General features: G+C 43.8%; 1 long non-coding RNA gene across 1 annotated transcript; it reads right to left on the bottom strand.

Annotated features, from left to right (window-relative positions):
• Positions 1-302: 302 nt before the first annotated feature.
• Positions 303-7,438, bottom strand: LOC148007833 (uncharacterized). Its single transcript, XR_015655373.1, has 3 exons — positions 7,218-7,438; positions 4,989-5,094; positions 303-3,362 (listed from the first exon to the last, which is right to left on the bottom strand). It is a non-coding gene; the product is annotated as an uncharacterized LOC148007833 (long non-coding RNA).
• Positions 7,439-11,846: the final 4,408 nt, after the last annotated feature.

Below are 11,846 nucleotides of genomic sequence, written 5' to 3'. Positions count from 1 at the left end.
CATTTTAGTACATCCCAATAACATGACTGTATTATGAATCCACCAAAAGATTAATTTCATCCATTAGGTCAGTGTCTTCTGGATCCAATCTACCCCAGAGTTCACCAGCTGACAACTGTGTCCCAATACATTAGTACACATGGGACATTGCATATTGGAAATACAATAGTTCACCCTCTTTACCTTCTGTCACAGGTCATAGGTAGGATTCTCTTTGCAGGAGTCTAAGATCCTGAGTTTCTCTTATACCTTGTGTGCACCTCTTACATTTCTTATATATGCTGCACACAGAATCTTTTTTTAAAAGAAGATTTATTTATTGTATGTATGTGAATACAGTGTTGCTGTAATCAGACACACCAGAAAAGTGTGATCCCATGACAGATGATTGTGAGTCACCATGTTGCTGGGAAGTAAACTCAGGACCTCTGGAAGAGCAGTCAATGCTCTTAACCACTGTGTCATCTCTCCAGTGCCCCCTATAATAGGTACCACCATGAGAGACCATTCCATGAGGGTAGGCAGAAGGATGGGGCTACAGTTTACAATCGTATCATCATTGTGTCCATTGTTTGAGGGATAAGTCCCCAAGTCCAAATGCAAGTTCTATAGTTGGAGTGCAGCCAATATACTAGCTGCCTACAGACTCCAGGCTAGTTGGGAATTCTTTACCAGGCTGATTTCTGTGTGAGTGCTAGAGAGACTCCCAAGGAGAAGAGTCCTGGTTACTGGTGTTTCTTCTTAGAACAGGAGTTTTCAGAGAAACACGTACCTGTGTTAAAGACTCAAGGTCAATTGACTAGTTAGAAGTTTGTAGAGAGTAGGAATGGTGCAGATTCAGAGTCAAATTATTTTGGGCTTTCTGTAGTCCCCTTAACAGACATTCATTGCTAACCTCTGTGCCAGAAGTAACATCCCAGTGATTTTCAGGTAAGGCACTGTGGAATGTATTAGTTTAGTAGATCATGAGCTTCTAACCCATCCCAGAGTTGACAATGTCATCGGACAGCATCGGACTGTAATCTGCCTGCATGCTGTTCCCACCAATGTTCTTGAAAAGTACCTTGAGTGCTGGCATTGTTTTTCCCTTTGTAAAAACATCATGAAACTATCTTCACTCTTGAACATGGTATTCATAGTATTTGGCTTGATTTGTATCTGTATTCCTGGGCCATGCTCTCTCTGGTTTGGTTCAAGAACAAACATTACTTATTCCCTTAGAGGAAAGCACTGTTTGAGGTAATACTCTTAAGTGTGCACTGTGGGTACATCTTGCATCAACATCTCATGGAGAAGTTAGAGCGCAGTGTCTCACCCATCCCAAGGAATCAGTAATCTCTGGGGATTGGGAGAAGGGCTGGAGAGATAGCTGCAGAGGTTAAGAGCACTTGCTGTTCTTATAGACAACCTGAGTTTAGTTTAAACTCCAGGGAATCTCAATGCCATCTTTTGGTCTCTGCAAGCATACATCCATTCACATATATTTACATAAACAAAAGTCAGTTCTTAAGGTAATCCTAGAAACTGGAGAAATGGTTCCATGGTTAAGAGTACTTGCCCTTCGCGCAAGTTTTCAGCACCAGCAGCTGACGACCATCTGTAATTTCAGTTCCAAGAAAGCCGAAGACTTTTTCTGGCCTCTGTGGGCACCAGGTATGCATGTGGTGCACAGACATTTCAGGCAGGCAAAACACCCATACACATCAAATATAAGTAAATCTTAAAAATCTCGCTGAGGGAAGGAGGGCTCTGGGCCTGGATTTCAGTATATTTCTTTGATGATTGTTAGCATGGGCCTGGTCCTGGTATGCCCTTTGGGGGTTTCAGGTTCAAGATTAGAGTTCTGATTGTCCTCTCACTCCCTATATATTGCAACTCCAAAATCTCTACATGAGAAACATACTCCACCAGAAGCCAGTATGTGTGGGTGTATTCTGTGACAGAGAAGAGATTGCTGTGAGCAGAGGCAGCAGAATTGGCCTTGGTGGCCATGAAAACATTTTCTCCATTAGCCAAAGCTGAAACCCATGTCACTTGGGGGCTTTGACAAAATGGGAGCTTCTTTTCATAACAGATGATAATATAGTGTGTTCGTTGAGTGACTAATGCTTGCATTGTACCCTAGAGTTCAGAAATGGTGATGCCTTTTAAAAACTGCATCTGATATCACAGATCAGGAGAGAGAGGCACAGGGACAGGTTAGAACTTGCCCTTGGGAACACAGCTGGTGGTGGCTGAGCTGGGAGGGAGTCCAGGGCACATGGCTGCACAACAGGCCTTTTAATGCCACACCGCCCCCGATTTGTTGATGCATAATTTTTACAATTAGAAGAACTGCCAGCAGGGTCATGTGACAATGTCCTGGTACTCTAGCTCCTTCTATTCTGCTCAGTCAGGGCAGTGTGGTTCTACTGAATTCCAGATGCTGGTAATGAGAGGTATCCAGGACACTGCCTCTGCATTCATAATGCTGACTCTGGGGAAGGCTACAAAAGGTCAAGATCATAATGCTGGTGGATAGTACAGTCTCCTGACTCCTTGGCTCAGTGTGATCATCTTTCTATATCCAGGTCTAGTGTCTTACATGGAACCCTGGCAATTTCTGGCGCTAGCCTGGGGTGTGTGTCTGCTCCTAGGGATTTCTCTTTTGTACCTTACCCAGAGCACGTGTCTCATTCACTTAGTTTGGTTTTACATACAGCCTTGCTTTATTATGCCCAGGCTTCTTTAACAAAACACATACCATGTGGGGTAAGCATTAGAAATTGATACCTTGGAGCTCTAAGAGCAAGGCCAAAACTCAGCTTTGGGGGCCCCAGCACATTCTCACTTCACCACCTGCCTCAACTCACCAACTAGAGACCAGTGAGGACTGAAAGCGGAAAGAAGATCTAATCAATAGGTCAGGAAGAGGATCATATAAAATATTCCAGTGATTTCCCTGAGTCTTTCTTTGGGGTACCTATGTAAGCTCTATGTTTAAATAGAGGAAGAAAGGAGGCAGGGGACAGGAAGCACACAGAGTCAAGCAGCCATGTCCAGGTGTCAACTGGTTGACTGTTGTCCCCATCCTTGCTCTACAGAGTAGTCTGGGAATGTTGGCATTGGCATCGTTGCTTGAAGCGTCATTCTCGTTCCTTTGAGAAGAAGGTGGCGCCTCACCATGGTGGAGAATCATTGTCAGTTGAGGAGGAGGTATGACTTGACTCTGTGAGACTTTCATAGCTCCTAGGCTCCAGGGTAACTGCAGGTTTTGGATGATAACTCCGAGCCTTCAGCCTTTCAGAGGTCAAGATGGCTTGTCCCTTTGTTGATGGACATTACTGGATGATCATCACATCCATGCAGAATCCAGCAGAAGTCTGACCAAAGTAAAGGAGATAAAGGAGGCAGCCTCAACATGAAAACCAGATCCTCTGCTCTGGCCTTGTGGGTCCTGTTAAGGAGCAATCCCCTTTTGAAGAAGCAGCTTCTGATGCCTATTAAGGTAGGTTTTATGCAGAAGCTTCTCTTTGCTTGGAAGTGGCTGCCAGGTTGCCAAATGCCCATGTGACCTCGTGGGGGAATAGGGATAGCTCTCTGGTGTCTGTTCTTATAAGAACACTAACTCCATCATGGGGCTGCCCTGGTGACTTCCTCCATACCTTCCTCCATTGTCTTACAAAAGGCCTGGTCTCTAAATACGTGCTTCAGTCAGATATGGAAGACTCTCTGTAGTTTTTATTTAATGTTCTAAGATTAACTCATTATATTGAAGTGCTGTGTACTTTGACTCTTGGTCAAGTCCACAGCCTGGCTCATGTGTTGGTGGAATGAATTCAAAACTGTAATTTTGGACTTTTTGGCAAGAGGGAAGCCGGTTCCATTTTTGGAGAAAACTGAAAGGCATATTTCTTTTAGCATTGTGTTGAGCCCTTGAGCATTCATATTTACAAATGTTATCTGGTTGAGATACCACTCAAGAAAGAGCCCATTAGCAACCCCAGGCCATCACTGGCCTCCCATATGTGATGTGGTTTCTGTTTGTTGAACATGAAAGTTTTAATAATTCAAATGTTTGTTATAGGTTTTTAATTTTTCCCTGAATTTTATAACCAAAATTAATATTAATACTTTCTATGAAATTTATAAAATAACTTGGAATATCTTATGAAGAATTGAAAATCATCACAAATATCAAAGATCATTACTTATATTTCTTTACATTTCTTATTTTTTCTAGTACTAGGGATTAAAAATATGAGGTAAACACTTTATCACTAAGCTACATCTTTGTCCTGTGCTTAGAACAAGCAAAACTTGTTCTTAAAATGCTGATCATTACAAAATTCTTTCAATATAGGCCATTCATAGTGGCACACACTTTTAATATCAGCCCTCAAGAGGTAGAAGTAGGCAGATCTCAAAGTTCCAGGCATGTATACATGATTTACTGAACATGAGTCTGGACAGGAACTTTGAGGGTGTTTTTTTTAAGGTTTTGATGCCCAACTGGGTATCATAATTTTGTTTCTGTTGCTGAGATAGATACTGTGACAAAAGCAAATTAAAGGAGAAAGGATTTATTTGCCCCATAATTGCAGATAACATCTCATTGCTGTAGGGGTTTAAGGGAGCAGAAGCTTGAAGCATTTATCCACAATCAAGCAGAGAGCAGGGAATAAATGATACATGCTAGTGCTATTTTGCTTTCTCCATTCCAGGATCCCTGCCTAGGGAATGGTGCTACCCACAGTGGGCAGGTCTTTTTACTTACTTAACACAACTATAACCAATCAACACCTAGTCTACACAGTTTCTCATTGAGACTTCCTTCCCAGGTGATTCTAGATTGTGTCAAGTTGATAACTAAAAGTAACCATCACCCTAGGTAAACTGAGTTTAGCCACAGTTACCTTAGTTAGGAGCATATAGCTCTGCATTGTATCTTGTCTCATAAACTTCCATTTCCTAATATCATTGTGATATTATGGTCAGCAAATACTTACCATTTTCGAGCAAACATATGTCTTACTCCTGAAAAGCATTTGTCCAATAAGTTTCCAATCCTATGCACCCTTCCCTCATACCTTGGACCTGGTGTTAATATTTTTCCTGTGCAGAAAAGGAACAAGAAATGACTAAGAGAGGGGTTGGCCCAGCCACCAGATCTCCATATTATGAAATGAGTCCAGGAAATTCTTACAGTCCCACAGCTCTGATGGTTCAACTTAAGGTTTGAAATTATCAAAGTTGCATAGATGAGTTGTGATACCAGCAGACTTCCTGGTGCCCTGGCTCACTTTCTAATCTGTGAGTGAGCATCTTAATCTAATGACAGTACATTGTCATTGTATGGCATTGGCATAGTGTTAATAAAGCTATACACCTGGCTATATGGCTACAGATATTCCATTAATGTTCTTTTTTGGTTTGGGGATTGACTCTAGGACCCCCTTAGCATACAGCTCTCAAGGCACCCATTTTACAGTCTGAGAAATGGACCCAGTTACTATAGTGGTCCTTAACATTGTTGCTTAGAAAATATGGTCATTTATGGTGTAGGATGTTTGCTCGAGATTATCCTGGAGATATAGATTTAGTGGCAGAATACTATAGTGACTTTGTACTCTTTTTCATGTCCTATGAGGGTCACATGATAGCACCATGAGTCATTACAGTTGATGTTAGCCTTGCTGCTCAGGGACCAACAGAGAAAAATTCACAATACAGTGAATATTTTTCCCTCTTTATATACAACTTGCTGAGAAATCTTATTTAAAGGGGTGCATGGATTGTATATAAAACTGAGGCACAGGGGCTGGGGAGATGGCTCAGCTGGGAAATAGCTTGTTATCAAGCACAAAGACCTGAATTTTATCCCCAGAATCCACACACAAGAAGAGAGAAAGCTGGGTAAGATGGCTTATGCTTGTAATACCAGCACTAAGAAGATAGAAAACAGGCAGATTCCTGAGGCTTGCTAGACAGATGACCTAACCTACTTGCTGAGTTTCAGGCCAGTGAGAGGGTGGCAGAAGACACACAAGTTGTCTTCTGGCTTACACAAACACATACACACACACACACACACACACACACACACACACACACACACACTTCACCAAAACTTACCTTACTTGGTTGGTGCTTCTTGCCAACTACAGAGAAGAAGTCAGTTCCACAGATTGTCAGCTATTAGCTACATTGGAAGTCTGGGTCTGCCTCACAGCCATGGATTTTGGGTGTGGAACCCAACAACACTGAAAAACTCTTGGAAATGCAAATTGGCAGGTTCTACCCAGCAGTAGCTTGGACCCAATGCAGCTGGAAACAGCAATCTAAATTATGACCAGCCTTCCAGGGGCTTCTGAGACAGCTCTTGGGAAATACGCACTGCCCTATGGGAGTGTGGTCCAGCACTGAGAGTTCTCGGTTTCCTCGTTCATTTTCCTGTACAGTGGACACTAAGAATTTGGGCTCCTTAGCCACAGGCAGTGTTCCAAACTTGCAGTTGAAGCGTCATCTGAATAATGCTGCCTTCTATTGTTTACGACAGACTTTTTTCCTCCTCCCTAATCAGTATCATAAAAGAATAGAAATGTAATTTCCCAGTTAACTTGTATTTAACGTGAAAAACGCCTAGCTCAAGTCAGAGCAAAGGGAAGGCAACTTTCAAAGGGTGATAGCCTTTTCCTTAGTTTTTTTTCCTTCTAAGTTGATTATCTTCAGGCATCTTTCTCCTACACAGGGATACTTCCACAGATCTGGACTATTAGGTAAAGTGAGGCTGTCATTGGGATTTAGTCATTTCATTGCCAGTATGAGTGTTTGGCACTGGTTGACCTGGTTCAGGATTACCCCCACCCCCATCCCCCTTCACCACCTCTTCCCTCCTAGTCCTACCTCCAACTCACTTCCACCTATCCCTCTACTTCCTCCTGTGCTTCTTCCTCCTTTTCAGTCAGTCTCTCTGTGTCTGTGTCTGTGTCTGTGTCTGTGTCTGTGTCTGTGTCTGTGTCTGTGTCTGTGTCTGTGTCTGTGTCTGTGTCTGTGTCTGTGTCTGTGACTGTGTCTGTGTCTGTGTCTGTGTCTGTCTGTCTGTCTGTCTCTCTCTCTCTCTCTCTCTCTCTCTCTCTCTCTCTCTCTCTCTCTCTCTCTCTGTTGCCCAAACTGGTCTGAAAGCCCACCCTCAAGGAATCTTTCCTTTTTACCAGTGAATCACTGAGTTTACTCACCAGATCAGAAATTCTGAGAAGGAATTGCAAAAGGCGATGATGATGTCATGTGGGGAGCAGATTTTGTATTTTCACTTTTGGTGATCCCTGTGGTAATCTTAGGCAAGCCTTGTTAGGTAGATTAGAAGGTTTGAGGGGCACTGGGCGGCCCCTTCCTCAAATGAGCAGCTCATAAGGCCTGGAATTGAAACTGCAAGACTCTGATTACTCTTCAAAAGAATGGGCTTTGAGCTTTGTCTTTGCCCTTGAGTAGAGACATGACATCTGGCCAAAGTTCATACAAATATTGTATAACTGGAGGTACTCTGATAAAGAACAAAAACATAACACCACCTGTTCCATGACCAATCCAAGTGGGCCTGCCAGTCACCTGGGCAGGAAAGCACCCATAGGAAGGCCATTTGTTCAATACATTTCACCAAATAAGATAAGACCTACCTAAACATGGAGGTTGTCACAATGATCCCTCTGACTATTGTCCACTCTCACCCCTCAAGGGTCCCCTACACAGTGATCTCTCTGTCCATAGTCCACTCCTACCCCTTGAGTGTGTTTTCCTTGGCATTACGTCATTTGACTATTGTCCACTCTCTTCTCTCAAGTCTATGCCCTACACAGTGGTGGCTCTGTTTACTCCTCCCCTAGAGTATATTCCTCTGCATAGCTCCTTGTTACCCTTGAGAACTGCCTGTTAATCTATGATAAAGTCTATCTTTCCTTCTATACTATGTTCTGTGCATCCCTCTGAGGTCATCTGAGGGAACTCACAAGGACTGGAGAGCTGAGGGAACACACTGTGAGATCCTGGTAACACCCTCAGCCTTTGCCCTGGTGACACTGGGGTCTGAGTGACCTGGAGCATTCTTTATAGGGAGCTACCATTTGGATATTGTAGAATGTTAGGCTGTCTCCTTGGCCTTGCTACCAGGTGTCAGTTGTGACAGTAACAGACATTGCTAAACATCCCTGGGGACAGAGACAGCAAAGTCAACCCCAGGCTGATACATTGCCTATCTCAGATGATATGGGTTATAGCTCTGCCAATGAGTGTCTGCTCAGCTGTCTGGGTTAGCTCTTGGGCCTCCCTATTCCTCATCAATATGATGTGGGCCAGCTCCCACCTCCACACCTTATTATTCCCTGTGGGATTTTCTGGGGAAAAGAAGTGGGTATCTTACAGACAGAGTGGTGATAGAATGGTAGGAGTAAAGCATCCCTTGTGCACTGAGATAGCCTAGTATCAGGGATAGCAGCCCTGCTTTTCTCATTGGCTCTCTGTAGCCCTCTTATCCGTGCTTCTGCCCTGCAACAGTCCTGGCTCCTGCTTTCCCAGCTCTATTGCTCTTGACATCCCTGACTGTTCACTCTGTTATCTGGCCTGCAGCTCCTTACTGGTAGTTTTAGAACTGCCAGCCCCTGGCTAGATACTGTACCTTACTGAGCCACTAGACCTTGAGCCCCTCTGGGGAGAGTGGCCATAAGACAGTAGACAAGTGTGAGGAGTAATCTTGGACTCTCTTATTCAGTACTTGGGCTTTGACACTTGGAATGTGGGGCGGCGGCATTAGCACATTAGGGTCAGGGTCTAGGAGAGTTACCTGATTAATGTGAAGCAGGTACCCAGAAGTTGCTTTTCTTTTCTCAAAATTTTATTTATTTATTAGTTATGAGTACACTGTAGCTGTCTTCAGACACACCCCAGAAGAGAGCATCAGATTCCATTACAGATGGTTGTGAGCCACCATGTGGTTGCTGGGATTTGAACTCAGGACCTTTGAAAGAGTAGTCAGTGCTCTTAACCACTGAGTTATCTCTCCAGCCCAAAGTTGCTTTTCTTAAAGAGCATGAACTCCTCACTTAGGCCCACAAGATCAACAAGCACAGGACAGAAGTTGCCTTAGCATTGGTTTTGTGTCCTCCTTTACTTGGGTCACCTGCCCACTTCCTCCCATGTTAATTCTCAAAGGATATCCTTCTGACTTGGCTTGTCCCCTTTCAGACCTGAAGACAAAGATATAAGCCATTGTCCTAAGCCAGCAAGCACCTTGGATTCTAAGAACAGCAGAACCTATCAGGAAAGCCATCCTACTCCACTAGCCTCAGGAAGGCAGTGCTCCATCATGTCAAGGTGCACCCTGAAGCAGAAGACACCATCCCGTGAGAATGAGGCTTGTCCCCTGAAATGAGGACAGCAAGAAGGACTTCTTAAGATCACCTTGGCAGACCACTGCTAAGAGGATAGGAGGGACTGCACCTTGAGCAGGCCTGCTTATGTACACATACCTCATATCATGTCTGCCCCAACCTACCCCTACTTTAGTAATACTCATGACAGCCCCTTGAGATTAGACTTGGGGTCACTGGACTCCTCTACCTGTTCTTTCTAGCATGGCCACATCTGATAAAGTCTCTGTCTGCCTTTCAATACCACTTAGTCCTTGACTGTTCATTGCCATTGGTGACAGTTGGATGAGACTTGTTTTGGAGGTGTCTGGAGTCCAGGCTTCTTTCTAAAATCTCCAATAACACACGTACTTATCCTCATTTCTGTTGTACTAAAGTCCTGGGAATGAGCTGAGAGCCAGCGTTTTTCAAGGCTGCTTATCTTATTCGTACATGTGTTTCCCACACGCGTCCTGAGGCCTACATTTTGCCCCCTTTATATAAATATCTGTGTGGCGTCTTTGAAGAGGGTTTCCTTTACTCAGCTTAGCAGGTTAATAGAATCAAATCTTCAAGGCTCGCACTACCCTGCAGGCCTATCCCGCTTCCATTGGAGTCTTTACCTTGCAGGCTACTTTGATTCTATTAGTCATCCTGCTGCTGGCCTCTACCAGTGAATTTAGTATAGAAAGCAGGTATCCATCATTGGCCTGCTGATAGGATTTCATTGATGCCTTCGAAGGGCGATCCTGGTTTTTCTTTTGGAGATTTCACACCTGGAAGAAAAAAAAAAAGCAGCTGTCAGTGGGCATTCTCAGTCTTGACACAGGCCAGGATATTCTCAGCCCTCCATCCTCATAGTAATATCCAGGCAGATGGTGGGTTCTGCTTTCTCTACAGGATTTCCTCCCAGAAGACCAATGAACCCTTTACAGTCCACATCTGAATCCTGGAACCTGGCAGCCCCATGGAACCAAATGTCTGTGAAGATGGTTAAACAGGTGTCTACAAGAAGTTTGGCCACAGTAACTTGGTAGAATGGCTGGCTGAGGTTACACAGCTGAGCCATCCCAGTACTCTGGAGAGAGTATGAGACAAAGAAAGGAACTCCTCTTTCCAAAGATCTGTCTTTATTCTTTCCTCTCAGGAAGATTGCGATTGTGAGTTGGGACTTTCCAAGATCACTGGCTTTGGATATGGCCTCTTGCCTTGTCTGAATGTAGATGAGAACCTCAGCTGAAGGTAGATGAATCAATCAATAGGGTTGCAACTACTTATTCCTACAGCAAGGGGAAACCTAGGGAAAGCCTTGCTGCCTCCCTGTCCCAACTTAGGATGGGGACAAATATTCTTTTTGCGGAGGCCAATTTTGGCCAGTGAACATTTTCTTCCTGGGAAAATAATTAATGGTGGTGAGGATGCCTACAGCATCAGTGGGACCCATGTTGTGAATGTCCCACAGGGCTCACTGGACCCTCAGAGGGAACGTGGGATATGTGGAATATGGAAGGTGAGACTAACACAGAAACACCTGGAGAATGAGACCAACAAGTTATGCAGAGATAGGGGCTTGCGAAACCCCAGGAGTTTGAGTGGGAATGGCTTTGTGTTGAGTTTGGGGATCTGCAAAGCTTTGTTTAGAAAAAGGACCCCCTTGGTTTTCAGAGTATAGCTTGTGGTCAATGTTAGAGCCTCCAAATGCTACTGTGTTCTTGAATTCCCTGATGGTGCAAGAACAGGAAACTGTCTCTTCTACCACCTGTGAGGAATCTGCAGGCAGAAGCCATAGAGGGAAGAAAGCACTTGGCTTATTGGGCAGCTCATTTCCTTACGTCATCAGCTGGCTGCCACCAGCCTGCTCTGTGTTCTGTTGTATTAGGCTGAGAACCAGTGGTCACTCCCAGAGCCTTGGTTTCTATTTTGGCCAAAGCCTGCTCTTGGTTAGACTAAGTTCTTGTCAGGAGCCATCTAGGATAGCTTAGGCTATCATGTGACCTTCCTGGAGATGGATCACTATTTTTGCATGATATATGATAGGTGAGCTCCATGGCAAGGCCCAAGGAGACTTCATCTCAGGATTGCTTCTTGCAGCTGATATGCCTTTCCTGTTACTATTAAATTAATATAACAACCTCCGGGCATTAGCCCACCCTATTGATCAGATTTCCTGCAGATCAGCATACAGATGAGATTTCATGAATTAATGCTGTTTTGATGAATTAGTGATTCTATAGAATTTCTATTTGATTCAAATAATTTTAGAAAGTTTTAAGAGTTTGTTTCGCTAGAAGAATATAATAAAGTTAGAATCAAGACTATACTGTGCCCACTTCTCATATAGTAAGTAAAATCTTCATAATGAAAATAAAATGAGCTTTCATAATCACACTAAAAAGAGAAATGGGCTTGGGCCAAACTTGTGTTCAAGGAAAAACATTTAGGTCCAAGGATAAAACCATAGGTGTG

This window comes from Rattus norvegicus, chromosome 1 (genome assembly GCF_021556685.1).
Source record: "Rattus norvegicus strain SHRSP/BbbUtx chromosome 1, alternate assembly SHRSP_T2T, whole genome shotgun sequence".
Lineage (NCBI taxonomy): Eukaryota > Metazoa > Chordata > Mammalia > Rodentia > Muridae > Rattus > Rattus norvegicus.
The sequence above is the reverse complement of the archived record's forward strand: the minus strand, read 5'-3'. Positions and strand labels throughout refer to the sequence as shown.